Consider the following 17,302-nt stretch of genomic DNA (forward strand, 5'->3'; position numbering starts at 1 on the left):
GACAGAGTAATGGTCACTTAACAGAACTAAAGTTATTTATTCAATTATTTAACAGAGGAAATTTCATTGACATATGAACTGTTCCATCTCCTGTTTAAACCCTGTCATCAGTTTTGTATCAATATTTTCCAGAAATACATTATTTAAATCCACATTCCTAATATAGAACTAAGTATTATAAACTTCCCCGCAGACAAAACTTTTAAAACTCTTGAAGTGTCTTTCATACGCCAAATTGTAATAAATTCCAGGTATAAACATTATTTTGAAAGAAAGCTCCATTAAAGAGGTTATGTTTCAAACACAAGTTACAAATAGTCTGAAAGAGCAAACAGTCATTTTTCTAAAATGTAGCACGAGATTGTACATGTGTTAAATGAGATCTAATCAAACTTTCCTGTAATTACTTTTCTCTAATTAGTTAGCACAGACTTTAACCTGGCTTAGAGTTCAATATGATGACAAACCATGGATTTACTTTCTTCCCTAAGGTAACTTTTTAATAACTGGAAACCTCAAAACATTAAACATAATGTTAAATATCAATTTCGTACACATTGCTAGTATTACACCTGACTCCAAAGGTTACATTATTGACATTGATTTAAGTGAATTTTATGCTTGAAAGAAGGATGTAGTGGTGAATTTTATATTATAGACTCTGTGAAGGACATGTTATCCCAGTATTTAATTTAGAAGTTATTATTACAGTATTTACTTTTTATAAAAGTAGAAAAAATAAGGTGCAGAAGCTCTCTAAACTCAAAGGAAATATGCATGATTGAAAAATAACTAGGTTGAGTGAAACCAGATTATTTAAAGAACTCAGATTTGAAAGTACAGTAAAAGAGAGGCGTAGTTTATATTTTTAAGTAGATAACTAAATCAAAAGTGTTTCAAGTTTTGAAACACTTGAAAAAGTTTCAAGTCAGAAGAATATTCTCCATCCATCCTTAAAACTTTGTAGCTTCAAAGGTTTTAAAAATATAAATGACTACAGCCTGGTATGGTGGGTGAGTGCATGCATTCTTCCACTCTGGAGTTTAAGAAACTATTAAAACACTGCAAATGTAATTTCAATCTCCCAGTGAGGTCTGTTTAGCAAATATTTAAATCAATTATGCTATTGCTAATATGTACTATGGGTGCAATTGTTGTGAGGTGATGGATCTCTTAAAAGTAATGGGATTATGTTAAAACCCGGTAAACCACAATCCCTGCTTTAAACACTAGAAGTCCACATCCACAGTGTAATTCCAATTACAAGGAAAAAAAAAAAAAGCAGTAGTTTTGAAAGCAGTAGTTTTGGTATGCTCTGAGACATTATTACACCTTAGCTTGATGTCTCAGCCATTAAAATCTTTTACAAAAGATCAGCAGAAAAAGTGCCCATAACTTCTTCTAGTCTTTCAGAGCTAACGTAGTGTAGCATTGTGAATTAATGGATTTTGATAACATGTACTTCATAAAATCTGGACTTACCATTTCAACCAGGAGTACCAGAAGTGCTGTTTCACTATTATTATGATAATATTAATAGGTGCTTGCAACTGGAATTGATAAACACAAGAGTTCTATGACAATGGTTTTGAAATCCAAAATGGATTTTCTATGTATACCAGTCAGTGGCCTGTCTAAAGCATTAATATAAGAACATTATTATAACTTTTTTTGTGCTTTTCAATGACTAAGTAGTTGAAAATTTGCTACTTTTCCACATAAAAATTTCACAGCTATGTGTTAAAATCATTATTACTGTGACTCTGGTTCTGGGACTCATAAATAATTTAAATTTATCACCATTTCATTAACATTTAAACACCATTTTACTGTTCATAGTGATTTTTTGAATTAATTCCTAGTATTGAAGACATACTTTTCCCACTAACAGTTATATTCTGAAAATAATTTTAATTTCTCTCAAAACTGTTGCACTCAAAAGCAATGTCCTTGCTGGTAGATTAGTTTTTCTTATATTTTGTGGTAGTAAAGCAGTGAATTACACATGCTATTTTCTTCTCATACATTTAAGAATTTGAAATATTAAGGACTTTGTTACCTCTTTTTTGGAAAGTGCTGTGATACACTGGTAGGCAGCTAATCAACACAAGCTATTTTTTTGTTCTAGTCAGCATAGTTTTTTGTTCATTCCTCAATATGGAACATGGAAGAGAACAACAAGTGTGAATGTGAAACACCTTTTATGTTGATGTAAAGTCATTTGAAGAGGTAAAGCTAAAGGTGCATATGACAGCTAAGCAAAGTAAGGAATTCATTCACTACTTCCCATCAGCTGTCATGTGTTTAGCCATCTCCAGGAAAAGCAGGGCTTACATGTAACAGGTACTTCTGAAGCCAGATATGCCTTCTACTTCCTCCTTTTTCCCTGCTAGTTTTTACGCTGAATACCACATCATTCATTTAAGAGATGGACTTGATCATCTTTTTTTGGGTACTTTTCAATTAATATGGTAATTGAGATATGGTATAAATTTTGTTTTACCTAAACTGGGTCCACTGTGGTCAGCTGTCCCAGGTATGTAGCCTACCATCTTCCTCGTTAGTACCAACTTCTTGATGCTTCACTATGGATGCAGAATGAGAAACGAGGAACACCTCAATATTTATCACAAATGAGTGTTTTAGGCCTCAAAACATCATTATGGAAGGTATTAGCAAAAACAGGTTTCATATAAATTTACGAAAGCATGAGCTATACCTTGTGTTCAGCTATGAGGTCCCCTCAATGACTTACTACATTAATGGAGCATATAAAGAAAAATCCAATTAGAATACATTTTAAATTTTTTTTGGAATATGGGATGAAAAATTAAGTTCCAGAAGTTCCTGGTGTGAAAAATGCTCGTGATTGTGAGATTAAACAGTGTCCTAAGGACAAGACAGGGGGGATGAACCACCACAATGCTTTGCAAGAACCATTAAACAATAGCTAAAACATTAGTGTAGCATTGGCAGTTTCTGTTACCGTTTTTATCCAAAATGCAGTAACATACATGCTGTTATGAAGAAGAGTAACTACCAAAGCCAAAACCCCGATGCAGCTCCATGACAAAGCATATTTGATATCCAAGCTAACTGCCTTGCATTAAGTAATGTTTTTAAGTAATAAAAACAGGAAAAGGAACAAGTAATCAAGGATCACCTTTTAATTTTATGTTTTCACCACTATGTAAAACGGACATCATGTTTATGATGCTGGCTAAAAGGATTATTACAAGAACACAACAGCATTGGCATTTATTTTCCAGAACAGGTCAGTTATCATCTGCATTTTAAATGCATCCACAATAATTGATAGCTCTTGCTCTGTCGCGCAAGTGAGATACAGCTGAGGAATTTTGCCTTTGTCTGCTTTCTATATTCCCATACATGGCATCTTCACAAGATGACTGAGAATGCCATCTTATAACTCCAAATCCAAATACAAAGGTAAGTAAAAAATATTTTAACAGGCAGATTCAGTGCTGAGAAATTTCACTTCTGTTTTGTTGGTTTTTTGCCTGATTGCAATGTGAATCCCAGTTTTATCTAGATCTATAGATATTTCTCCCATGTTTGCACTACTACAGTATCTGAATTACCCATCCTGCTAAAAGAAGGGCAGATTAATAGCTTCTCATGTTCTACTAAAGTGACAGGTTAACAATTACTTGCATAGTCAACATCAATTCTGCACCAGGCAGTACAGAACAACACAGAAGTAGAACATTTTCTGGATATTAAGCTCAATTCTTCACTGCATCAACCTCAATTTTGTATGCTTCACTGACAAAATAGGGTCTTCCAGCTGGTAGCATAATGAGCTGGACTAGACTAATTTCACATCAAAATTGAAACCAAGATTTGAATTCTAAAGGTGCAAAAAATGGATTTTCTTTTTCTTTCTTTCTTTCTTTCTTTCTTTCTTTCTTTCTTTCTTTCTTTCTTTCTTTCTTTCTTTCTTTCTTTCTTTCTTTCTTTCTTTCTTTCTCTCTCTCTCTCTCTCTCTCTCTTTCTCTTTCTCTTTCTCTCTTTCTTTCTCTCTTTTTTTTCTTTCTTTTTCTTTCTTTCCATGCCATGGAAGGGTTTGCACATCAGATAGCACAGATGAAAGGAAAATGCATTAAATTCATTAAAACAGAGGCAAAGCCTGACCTATCTCTACCAAAATCCTATTTATCCTATTTTTTATTGTATTATCCCCTTGAGACACTCTATTAAAATAAAGATGTACGTGCCAAATTTGGACAGACAGTCAATATACACATATTATGTTAGAAACATAGATGGACACAGTCTGATGAAACAGCTATTAATAAATGTAAAACAATGCAAGGAACAAACATCTTTTCTTTTTCCTCCCACACCTGATGCTATTGCAACCTCTCGCAAATTTATTCTGCAAAATAAAACAAAATAGGTGAGGTGCTGAATGCTTTGCTTTTAAAGCTATTGTCAGATGCCCCATTATAATTTGTACAGTATCAAGCAGAACAATTGCAAAATGCAATCCTCACTGCACATTATTCCAGAAAAAAATTACAATGATAACGGATTCATCTGAGTTATGAAGTTAACCTTTCTTCTTAAATGTTTGACTCTACTGATGTTATATTTCATTAATAATTTTTGCTGAATAACTCAGATAAAAAAGGATTAGTAAAGGCATAAGACAGTTAAGTTTTGATCAGTTAAAGAAGCTTCTGTTCTATCTCCTTCCCTTGAATTAAATGGAATATATTACACTGGCAAATAAAGAGCTCTGTCTTCAGATAGTAGAGGCAAAGCAACAAGTATTTGGACACTGTAAATTGAGAAATCATGTATGTCAGAAAATAATGAAAATTCTTGGACATCAGTTTCAGTGTGTAGAGTTACATTTCAATCAGAGTTAAGAAATATTAGAAGATAAACACAAAATATTGAAAAAGATTATAGAGAATATTATTCATTGATAGACTGAAATACTCTAGAGCCCCACAGTTAAAAAATCCTGCTGCACACCCCCTGTTATTCAATAGCATAAAAACACCCAAGAGATCAATACTATAAGACTATTATATCAATTGTGGAAATGATAGATTTATTTACACTATTTTGGAAGGATTTTTCATTTTTCTTATTTTTTTTTCCTTTTTCCTTTCCTTTTATTTTTTTGTATTACTTATATATTTTTAGTAAAAATCCTCAAAGTGGTCAACGGACAACAGTTGAAGAAGTAACGCTGCTGCAATTTATCTTCATTCTTGCAAATAACAGTGAATTTCCATTTTAGTCTGTAGGCTTGCACCAAATAACTTTAAGGAAAGCTTAAGAACAACATTATGAGTCATATAGAAGCTGGTTCTTTTTTCTCTTTTCCTTTATCTGTGGAACCAGTCATAGTCTTGTGCACATGACTTATTTATCCAACCTATCTTAGTTGAGCAGATCTATTATTAAGACGATCTATACCTTTTTAATCTTGACTTCTCACTCCCGATAACCCAGCTACAAAATATGTCAAAATGAGCAGAAAGTGCACCAAAAAGTTGCCACTTCACTGCTTTGGCTAACACAGGTCTATGCTTCAGCATGAGGTGACATACAGACTTCCTCATCACTCAGAAAAATTCAGCATAAACTGTTACAGTCTCATTTTGCTGATCATTTCAGATTTAGGTAATCTTTTCCTGTATAGAATTTTTTGAGAATACTTGAGATATTAGCTCACTGAAGGGAAACTGCTGCATATCTGAAAAGTTTGTTTTGAAAACAGGATGAGGTGAAGGATAACCACTGTCTTGCCAAATACACATATTCTGATGTCTGTAATACATTTCCCATATATATGTAAAAGGTAGTGGAGTTTGACTTCTAGGCCTGCTGTATTCACACTCTGAAAGACAGCAGCTTCCCTTAAAAAGAGAGAAAGACCTGCCACCAAGATTCCATCTCTCACAAAAGAAAAGAACATCTAAGTGGTTAATTCTTCATTACTGATGATGCAGTGGGTGTGTTGTACAGCAAAAGTAATCATCAGGTATCAAACAACTCATAGGCTGTTGTGTTTTTACATATTTCTACACAATATGTGCTTGGTAGAAAAGTGTTCTTGCCACTGTATTCTATGCTTCTGATGCCATAAAGCAGTAACTCTTATAGTGACACTACCTTCTGGCATATGTGGAGTCACTGCTTCAGGAAAAACAGCACATCTCTTGTTCAACACTATTCTTCCACACAGTCTGCTAACAAAATCCATAACAATTTGTTCATCTCTTTTGGCTTTTACCTACACATATTCTAATGTTAGTCTACTACCACTATGAAGTAGTTTTACTATATCTGTTAAAGGTCCAGGTTGGACATCAGGAAGAATTTTGTCACTGAAGGAGTATTTAAGCATTGTAAGGGACCGCCCAGGGAGGTAGTGGAGTCACCATCCATAAAAGTGTTCAAGAAATGACTGGACGTAGCCCTTAGTGCTGCGGTTTAGTTTGCATGGTGGTGTTCAAAGGTTGTACTCGATGATCTCACAGGTCTTTACCAACCTTGAATCTATGATGCTATGCTGTTACAAGATGTACTGCACCCTTTACTTATTCTGGTAAAGCATCACAACAATACTTAGCAAAGACTTTGAACCTTTGAGGTTGCATAAATTACATATGATAAGAATAAAACAAAACAAGCCAAAAGTACTATGGAACTACAGAAGAACCTGAATATGGACATGTGGGTAATGGGGTTTCTCCCCCCAAAACTATGCCAGTATCAATAGTCCAAGTGAAGTGCATCTGCACCAATTTTTAAGATCTTAAGATTAAATTTATTATATCTGTAAGTAGGCATACTCTTTTCTCTTCGTCTACTATAAGGACAGAGAGTTCTATTAACTCAGGCTTAAATTTAAATCTTTGAAACTTTAAATCTGTGCAGTTGAATAGTAATATAAGTTTCTCTTTGTAACCCAATTTTCTTTCTTTTTTCTATGTCTTAACACATCAGAAATATCAAATTCTGATAATCCAGATTTCATACTGATAGATAAAGAACCATTTCATTTTTTTTTAATTTAAACTTCTGCGGCACCAATTTAAGATCTAACATTTTTTTCTAAGTCTATGCCAATTTTTATTTCCAAGTTGGGTAACTGAGAATTAATAGGTACTCCAGAAGAGCACCTGGAATGCATTTTTCAAGCTCTGTATAGCACTTGTGACTTAGAGAAGGATCAAGAGAGTTTTCACTATTACATGAGAAGATTCCAAGGATGCTGTCACACAATTGTTAGAAATCTCTCTTGATGTTTCCTTTCTTTCATCTGCAAATATATGCTTATACTATGGCTGCATTTGTGGCAACAACCTCTAATTTATCAACACATCTCTCAACTTCCTCACTATGATACAGGAACCTTTTTCCATTGTACTAAGTGGAGAATTACTTTTACCACCTAGATATATTTCTTTTTCTCTAGCATTAATGAAAAAATCAAGCAGTTACCAGAGCATGGCTTTGTTGCTGAAGTCTGAAAGGCAGTAAGAGGCTTTTTTTCCATGGCACTGATAAGGACAGGTGATAGTAATAAAGGTCAACTTTTTGGCTGTGGTCTAGTATCCCAGAGAATACACAGTACAATCTGTGGTCTGTTTTAGTGACCTGTTTCTTAAGCATCCTGTCACTTCCTGTGGAATTCAGCAAAGAGAGATTAGCTGCGCTGCTAAGGGCATGTAAAATGAGTTGTTAGGGTAATTATAAAGAGGGAGTGTGATGGACAAGTGAGAGAAAGAAGTTTCTGTTGGTGTAGTGGTTCAGTGGGAGGGGGAATATGACATATGATTATCCAAAGGCTTCTTCTCATAATATGCAAATACGAACTTCAAATGTGTGAATTGTCCTCCAGAAATAACAAGAAAAGTGAGTCTTTTTCCTTACTAGCTTTGCCGAATTGAGGTCTTAATTACCATGCAATTGCTACAACAGTACACATAAAGTATGCATAGCAAAGCATTTTTTCTATGACTTTTAACTTATAAATAGTACAATGACTTAAATATTTTAAATGCAATTGAAATGCAGAGGTTTAAATATGATAATGCAGTAACTTCTTGCAGTTACCAAAACCTCTGGAGAATCTTGGAAAATATAGCCTTTAATATTGAATTGCAAATGTATATGTATTAAGAAGCCAGAGTTTATAATTTTATATCCATTTAGTACATGGCTAATCAACATTACCTAATTTGGCACTATGTAATTTTATTCCTGTTATGTTGTAGTTGTGCCACTACTGTCCAATTTAAAGACTGCTAGTCACTGTCATTACAGTGAATCACAGTTACCTAGAATATAACCCAATAAAACAATCTTCCTGATGAAGCTTCTCCAGTCAAGCAATGTACACTATAATAATGCCCTATATTTTTAATGCACTTTTCATCCCAAAGCACTTTACAAATTACATACAGTGAACATCAGTGAATCTGCAGAAGCTTCTAAGTAGTGGAGCACGCAAGGCAGCCAGCATACAGGATGTTCTCTGGAGCTAAAATGAAGGAGGAAGTTTAAGTGACACTTTTCCTGTTAAATTGTCTCTGCATTTCTTGTGTCTGCAAATACAATAAAAGAAACACTCTATTTAATGTCTTTTGTATGGTGTACATGGAGGCAAAAATAGAATGGGAGACAATCTGATGGGAAATAGCAAAATAAATTGGCTGATCTTGCTTATTTTGAACCCGGGCCTCATAGTAGATTTAACCTCATGTTCAGAGTAACAAGGTATGTCATTCCACTGAGATGCAAGCATGATCTGGCAAGGTAACCTGCAGGTGGTAGAACACATTTCTCAGAAATATAGATCCAAATAGGTGTCATTTAACATCCAGAATTCTTTCTAAATGGCATGATCTTGTACATTTAATAGATAAGGTTTACACATCTGAGACAGAGAGGCGATAAAACACTAGGAGAGAACACTGTTAGCCTTGCTAACTTGCCTGCCATCCTGTTCCTCCCACCATCATACCAAATAGATATCATATTAATTCACCTTCACAAAAGAAAAAAAAAACTTCCTTACATCTGAAGTCACTCAAAATATGTTTGATGCCAGTCATCACATGTATCAAAACGTAAAATTTGAGTGTCTTTAATTTCATCCTGTGTAAGAAGGACAAATGCACCTCTGGGTGTAAAGGCTTTCTTTCTTTTATTTATTTTGGGGTTGGAGCAAGTGATATATTTTCTCCATATCCCATGTTATATGCATGACCTGATCTTTATTATTGATATGTATGTTATTATCACTTACAGCTTTTAGACTTCTAGATTTTCTAAAAAATAATTTTTTACCCTTAAGAAGACTATCAAGAACAAGCTTAGATTTAAAAATGGTTTTTCTTAAATTTTCAAAGTTCTTATTCATATTTACTGGCACTGGTTTTAGAGAAGACTTCCCTTCCCCATGCAATACATATGTGCACTTTTGAGCAAACTGTCAAATGCTTTCAAAAGTACAGTCTTTTTCAGACTGCAACAGCCTTGGAAAAGTTGACATTTATTTCACTGGTATTTAAAAACATAGTCAGATTGTCTGCAAATAAGATGCAAGATACAAAGGAGCTGAAACTAGATCTCATGAAACCTAACATCCAAACAAGAGATATTTTTTGCCACATACATCATATCTATGCTCATATTAATCAGACATAGGGAAGCCCTAACCCCCCTCTCAGATATCAATAACAGACACAGGTTGACCATTCCACCTAATTTGTCAGAACCTTACAAATCAGATACAAAATTACTAATTCAGCTCACATATTGAAGTCATTGAGTCATTGATTCAAAGCAAATTAATAATAATTTGTCCTGCCTTTGAATAAATATGAAATTTTAATATTTTATGTATGAAGCACAAATTGTCTTTAGATGAGGTATATTCTGTTTAAATATTTACTTCTCTTAATTTCCTTCTTAATTCTTTCCAAACAGTACAAAAAGTTATAAATTCAGTCAAATGCTGTGACTGGAATGCTGTAAGTAAATAGATGTGAGACTTTGTGCAATAAAATCATGAGTGATGTAGTAATGCACAAGGGACAAGTTATTGGTGATGATCTCAAAAAGGCAAAAAGTAGACAGAAATAAATTTCACTTGGATTTATTGTTAAAGCGGGGGGGGGGTGGGGGGGCTAAATAATGTAATCTGGAAGTTACCAACTTTTTAATTTAGGAGTAAAACTACAATTAAAAGTATGCACCTGGAATACTGTAATAAAATCGAAATTCCTAAATTGACTTAGCTGAAACTTTGAGATTAGTGAAGATTCAACATAATTTTATTCTGAGGTGATTCTGAAGGAACACTTCCCTCCAAACTGCTGTGAGAACCTACAAAATAGGCAAAATGAAGATAATTTTATTAGAATTTTGTTGCAAATTTTTGTTACATATAATGCTAATACAGACACTTTTAATTAAATTATGAGTTTAAATGAGGGTAGTGATAAACTTATCCTAGCAGATAGCTTCTAAATTTTAATAAAAGTGTTCTTATTAAGATACAGGCTAAACATTTACCATAATTACAGGTTAAGAGCTCTGGAAGAAGAAATGGTTGCTTCCTGAATCTCTGATGGTTTTCTACGATCTGTAGTTAATAAGCCCTATAAAATTTTGATTTAAAATTTTGATTAATCTCTTTTTTAAATATAGATACTCTTGTGCATTTTTTATATTCTAAAAGAACTCATTGAAGACATATACTCCAGTATAGAATTTAACATTGAAGGTATCTTTATAGTTTGTCCTTGAACACAAAAGTCATTAAGGTGGAATTAATCATCTTGTTAAGGGTAAAACAGCCTGTACTCTTTGATCTCTTTTGTTAATGATTTTGTATTTTGTGAGCAGTGTGAGTTCCCAGAAGCAGGGGATCCACCAAGATATTTCAGGTCAATGTGTTGTCCTTCCTCATCTCTGAAAGCATGAGTCTTCTGACAGGGAACTTAGCAGGACCTGAAGCAAGTCCATCTCTTACATACCTTGGCACATCTGTATTTTCTCGTATTTGGGAGATGCTCAGAAAAGGAGCATAGTTAGTGTTTCTCTTATATCACATTGATAATATCCCATACAATGACACAAAAATATCTCCTCTCTCTGTTTCATTTTATCTGTTTTGAGACATCACTGTACAAGACCAGCATTTATCAGTTAACTTGAGAGCAACATGATTAATCCTTCAGTTTCAAGAACTTGGTGTGCACACCTGCCTCCTGCAAACTGCCGGTTTGAGTGTAATTTGAGCATGCTATAATGTAATAAATAACTCTATATTTAAGTTGCATCCATATTTTATAACTGTATAAACAAATATATATTTAGATGCTGCAACATAACTAATTAAAGAAAAGATTAATCTCCTTTTTAGAAAAGCATTTTCTGCTTTGACATCTGATACCACAGTACTTGCATAACACTTTAATTCGCCAGAAAGTTCAGCATGTAATATATGAAAACATGGACTGTTAATGATTTCTTAAAAATTAAGACCTCTCCCCTTTCTTTCAAAAATATTACAAATACACTTACTGAAACTTTAGCTAGTATAAATTTGTTTTTTATAAACCACACAATATTAATCACCTGTGAATGTGTCAAATGGGATGTTTGTTTCTTATTTGACAAGAGTGGGAGAAAATACATTTAATTTAAATTATTTTCAGGTTATTGTAGGAAGGTGAATTATATTCTGCTCTTGATTTTCACTTCTGGGGCCCATCTGTCAGTTTCTGTATTTCTAAGAAAAAAAACCAAAAAAACCAACAATGCACCAGTGATCATTTTATCTGTTTTTATTCTTTTCTCTCCAGCTCAACTATCTTAGTTGAAATCATCACTGGCATGAACTCCTTTTTAGCCACAAATTCCTTCTGACAATGGAAAATCTGAAATTTATGAGGGCCTTTCCATGCAATATAATGTATTTACTTTGTCTAATAAAATTTCCTTTCACATTTTCAGATTTTGCTGGAGCAGATCTAGCCCCTGTCCTAAATTGTCTATTCAGTTTTAGGCCAGAGTATGATGAGATGAAGATCAATAAGAACAATGAGAGAATACAAGGATAAGTGTCAGAAAGATGGAAAAAAAAATCCAGTTATTAAGTACAATTTTAGCAATAACAATAACTATCAGCTACATACTGAAAGAAAAAAAAAAGTGATGCAGAAAATTTCTATTTTAAATGATAAAATCTTGAAATGATCAAGAAGGACAACACAGAAATGGAGGAAAAAAACCCAAATCAAAACAAAACAAATGGCTTGAAAACAGTCCATATCTGTCTACTGTGTTTTTGCATCTCTAATTTCAATTTCTTCCAGTCAGCTCAGTGACTGAGAGCTAACTGTGCAATTCTTGTTCACAGGAGGATTTCCTCCATTTCTTCTGATCCTCTACTTTCTGTTTCCTGATCTTAGCAGCATTGTTTTTAGCTGCAGTTTTGCATTTTCTTGCCGGGGCTCCTCATTGTTACTGCCACATTGTGCAATCTGTGTTGCTTTCTTTTACTCACAGGCATAGTTACCCCTCAGGAGAGAAGCAGTCTCCTTTCTTCCAGAAAATCCACATTACCTACTTACACTCAAAGAAGAATACAGTAATACAGAGAACACACATGTAAATCAATTACCATCTGTCAAATCATTTAAGGGAAGCTTTCATGAAATAGGAATTTTTTTTTTTCTCCAGGTTTAAAAAGTAGGAGCAACAAAAGAGTTCTCTGATTCATGTCATGGGGGTTTTTATTACTTATAGATAAAAATTTAAACACTTCTCTGAAACAGCTATTCTATTTGATGGAGACACTTTAGAGGTTAATTAGCCTTCATGTATATACAAGATGCTTTTTTAACAACTGTGTAGTTTTCTCCAGCTTCATATGTGGAAAACATTTACATAAATCCTTTAAAATACTGGCAAGATATCAACCTTACAAGGTCGTTTCCAAGTTGCATAATTAGAATACAAATTGGTTTGCAAGTACTGTTCAGCATTTTGACACAGAGCTAAGGAAATAATGCCAAAGGGTGCTCTCTATTTCAGCAGTTTCAAGACCCAGTAAAATTAGTAACAATTATAAATAAAGCAGTCTTATTGTTACCTAAGGCAAGAGGAGATGGGTGAAAGCCAGTTTCATCATAATTACCCTAAAAGCAAATGGACTCTTAATCAAATAACACTATTGACAAGGAAGACCAAACAAACTTCCTAAATGTAGAAATGAATCATGTTCATGAGAACCTATGTAAAAAATTTGTACAGTCTTACAGCAAGTTTGAATACAGTTAATAATTCACATTGCTTAAAGGCAGGAAGAAACATGTTGAAAAAAACTAGAGCGGTTTGCATGGTTATAATTATTTATTTGCATGTGTGTTCGTTGTCTGTATGATTATATTGGCAGAGCTGAAGTTCTGACAAAAAAGACCATGACTTGGTTGTCATTTTAGATTCTCTGCAAATTACCACATTGAATCATTTGCCAGAGAACCTGCCAAGGCACAGAATTTAATTATTATAGCAATGAATTTGTGCATCTCAAACAAGTGAGGTGAGAAATTTTCTATGAGAGTGAAGATATTTTGGGATGATGAAATTAATCAATAATATAATGATATTAGTTACATTTTCAATAAATTCACACCAAAAAATCTGTTTTCTTATAATTAAAATAGACATGGAAGTTTTCCCCAAATCTTTTATCATTTGGAAAATACTCCAACAAATAGAAGCAATTTTGGAGTTTATTTAGTTATTTATTTTTACATTCTAATATCATAACTAATTAGATAATTAATATAAAGTAATTTTCTTTCTATATATTGATTGATAGCTCCTATTTTTATTATATAATGGAAATATTTGGTATACTTTATCAATTTTCTAGAATTAATTACAGCGTTATGTTATCCCTTATTCTCAGCTATTGGGAGTTTCACCACATACCTCAGTTCTGATACAGAAAGTCCTGCAATCCTGCTAGGAAATACTCAGGGGAAATTTTAAAGCAGTTATGAGTGGGCTTTGTCCTGTTAGCAGAACTGATTGTCTGTGCTTGCGGCTATTCACTCCCTCTGGCACATACCTTCCACCTCCCTTCCTTTTAAAAATTCAGTCTCTACATCTCATTCAGTCTCTATTGACATCCCAGAACGGAAGCGATAGCATCTCTTTGATAGATAGTGTTGCTGTGTAAACATGGCTAAGAGAAGAATTTGCATCAGGGCCCAAGTCTCCTCCCTTTGGGTTTGGGTAAAAATACACAACCATCTGACCTGATATTGGCAAGAAGGTTTGTTCCATAAAGGTACAGAAAAAGTGTTTCCAGAAACTCTCTCCCTCTACTTGACACATCTTGCCCTGCCTTTTCTTGTCTGTGGTACTGCTAATATTAAAGATTCACCCCTGGGCTGACATGCCCCCACCCCATCAGCAGGCGTTGAATTGGCCGGCCCCTATCCCCATTTCCATTGCCCTACCAGGCCATCCTTTGTGTAGGGACCATGGGTCCTTTCTCCAGGTCTGATCCTGACCCCAATCCACAGGCCCACATCCCAGCCTGGGTCTCAGCTGGTCAACACAGCAGGGAGGTGACTTGTGCCTGGAGCTGAGGTGGAAACTGTGCCAGTGCTCTTCAGCTGCCCTGCACCTGGCTGCCAAGTCCTGTCCTGAGGGACCCTGACTGCTTTGTTGTTCCTTGCCCAACAAGAAAAACACACAGTCTGTCTTGCACTGCATCATAAATCTATGCAATCAAAAGGCATTCTTCTGAAAAGCACAGTGCAGCTGAAATAATGAAAAGAAAAAGACCAGCAAATGGATTTTCGAGGTAGTTTTACAAAGGATCACATCAATACAATTATGAGTCAGGCTAACCAATGATGCCAGATGACTGTATTTTGCTTAATGAGGGAGGACTGAGAAAACAACTTGAATTTGTTAGCTGAGATCCTTTCATTTGTCTGACAGAGTTTAAAAGTATGAATGTAACTACTACCACTCAGTTTACGTTTCAAGCTAAAAAAATCCACAAAAATGTCTAATTTTCCTCATTGACGAGATTACAGATTTGGTTAACAAAGAAATTATGCAGATACATTGTAGATCAATAGTATTTTTCATAAGCAGGTGGCTGTCATATACTGATTTGATTAATTAATAACACTGTCCAGTGAAAAAATGATTAAAATAAAAATATTTAGAACAGTTAACAGGGATAAAACTGTTTATCAAGATAACAATTTATCTAAAAAAGGATCATCACCTGGTGGGGATTTTTCAGTTGTGTTCCGGCTACCTGCACTGCTGTTAATGGAAAAATTAGATAGAATTATAAATCACTACTGATAACACTTGTACATACAGGGATATATAGGGGCAATTGTACGAGGGAGTGAGGAGTAATAACAAGAACAAATCAAAGAGAGATAATCAGATCATTTGGTAAGCTAAGTCCATTCAAAGGAAATGCAATTTAATATACCTAAAATAAAAGACATAAAAAGAACAGGTTCACGCCTACATAATAGATGCTGTTCTGAAAATCAGTGATGGATAGATGGTCTCTTCTGATGAACACATATTTGTGCCAGCGGACAAACTGGTGGGTTGTTCTGGAGTTAGCTGCAAACCAAAAAAACTCATCACTATCTCACACTTCCAGTAACCCTCTGCTGTACTCAATGTCAGTCAAATTTAGGCAACATAGATGGTCCCTCTTCCTGACTAAAACAATAATAATGAACTTCATAGCATTTTGACAGGTTTCCTGGCTTCTTGCATTAATTTTTCTCTTCTTGCAATATCTTTCTTTCCCTTTTCTCTTTCCAGTTGCTTGAGAAACAGAAGACTGAGATAATCTACTGCTCTAAGTTAAATCAAAACATAATACAGGATGATGAGAGAAACATTCACAAATAGTAGAAAGAGTTTTAGTAAGTCCTGTGAGAAGGACTGATCTGTATCATCTATGTCTGTCATGATCTGGTCACTAAAGTACTTAGAAATCTCTCTGCCTGAATTAAGGTGCAAACGAGACCATATTCCAGTGACAATAGTATGGGTTTTGTTTGATAGTAAATATGAGAGAAAGAATGGGAGAGAGAAAGGCAGGAAAGAAAGAAAGGCAAGGCGGAAGGAAGGGAAAGGAAAGAAAGAAAGAAAGAAAGAAAGAAAGAAAGAAAGAAAGAAAGAAAGAAAGAAAGAAAGAAAGAAAGAAAGAAAGAAAGAAAGAAAGAAAGAAAGAAAGAAAGAAAGAAAGAAAGAAAGAAAGAAAGAAAGAAAGAAAGAAAGAAAGAAAGAAAGAAAGAAAGAAAGAAAGAAAGAAAGAAAGAAAGAAAGAAAGAAAGAAAGAAAGAAAGAAAGAAAGAAAGAAAGAAAGAAAGAAAGAAAGAAAGAAAGAAAGAAAGAAAGAAAGAAAGAAAGAAAGAAAGAAAGAAAGAAAGAAAGAAAGAAAGAAAGAAAGAAAGAAAGAAAGAAAGAAAGAAAGAAAGAAAGAAAGAAAGAAAGAAAGAAAGAAAGAAAGAAAGAAAGAAAGAAAGAAAGAAAGAAAGAAAGAAAGAAAGAAAGAAAGAAAGAAAGAAAGAAAGAAAGAAAGAAAGAAAGAAAGAGAAAATAGGTGTGGGGAATAGAAGGGGGTTGACAGAGAGAGAATAAGGAAAATATCACCACTCTGTGGATCTCCACGATGTTCCTTTGATCCTCCCCAGCTGATCTTCTTGGTGGTGAATGTCCCCCCACAAAGCATAGAATCTGATACCCAGTCACTTCCCTGGGAGCATGGATGTTTGCCGTTGTCTCATACAACAGACTCCAGGTTTGTTGCATCACATGCAGTCCTGTGATGCAAGGCTTCAGGAATGATTCTGGGGGTCACTTTGGGGGGGCCTTTAATGGGTTAAGGCACCCCCTCAGCTGCCTCTCACATTAATATTTTATGGATGTGGCTGTAGTGTTGGGGATTCTACAGTCAGTTTGCATATGGAAGGATGGATCCGCAGCCCCTGAGCAGAGATTACAACACATGGAGACTTTATCCCCTCACCTCTCTTTGGGGGGAAATCTGTGGAAACCTCCTCTTAGCAAATGATCTCTGGGCTACGCCCTCCCAAACCCCGAAGCAAGCTAAAGCTGATTCTTAGCACAGCTGCTGTATTTGACTCACATTCTTTTCCTTGTCTACTTGTTTTTTTCAGGTGATTGAATAATGGATTTTCCCTTTAATCCCAGCAATTTCACTTTCAGTCCA

The 17,302-nt window shown here is 34.5% G+C and overlaps 3 long non-coding RNA genes across 4 annotated transcripts in view; all 3 read right to left on the bottom strand.

The window, feature by feature from the left end:
• LOC135295361 (uncharacterized) overlaps window positions 1-17,302 on the bottom strand; it is a 178,669-nt gene that overhangs the window by 43,179 nt on the left and 118,188 nt on the right. The window lies entirely within an intron of this gene.
• LOC135295357 (uncharacterized) lies at window positions 4,009-8,735 on the bottom strand. Its single transcript, XR_010357420.1, has 3 exons — window positions 8,452-8,735; window positions 7,489-7,670; window positions 4,009-4,066 (listed from the first exon to the last, which is right to left on the bottom strand). It is a non-coding gene; the product is annotated as an uncharacterized LOC135295357 (long non-coding RNA).
• On the bottom strand, window positions 10,307-16,865 carry LOC135295358 (uncharacterized). Of its 2 annotated transcripts, XR_010357422.1 has the most exons (5): window positions 16,726-16,865; window positions 15,578-15,678; window positions 15,320-15,360; window positions 10,570-10,655; window positions 10,307-10,380 (listed from the first exon to the last, which is right to left on the bottom strand). It is a non-coding gene; the product is annotated as an uncharacterized LOC135295358 (long non-coding RNA). The 2 variants fall into 2 exon arrangements; XR_010357423.1 differs by lacking the exon at window positions 10,570-10,655.

This window comes from Passer domesticus, chromosome 2 (genome assembly GCF_036417665.1).
Source record: "Passer domesticus isolate bPasDom1 chromosome 2, bPasDom1.hap1, whole genome shotgun sequence".
NCBI classification, from domain to species: domain Eukaryota; kingdom Metazoa; phylum Chordata; class Aves; order Passeriformes; family Passeridae; genus Passer; species Passer domesticus.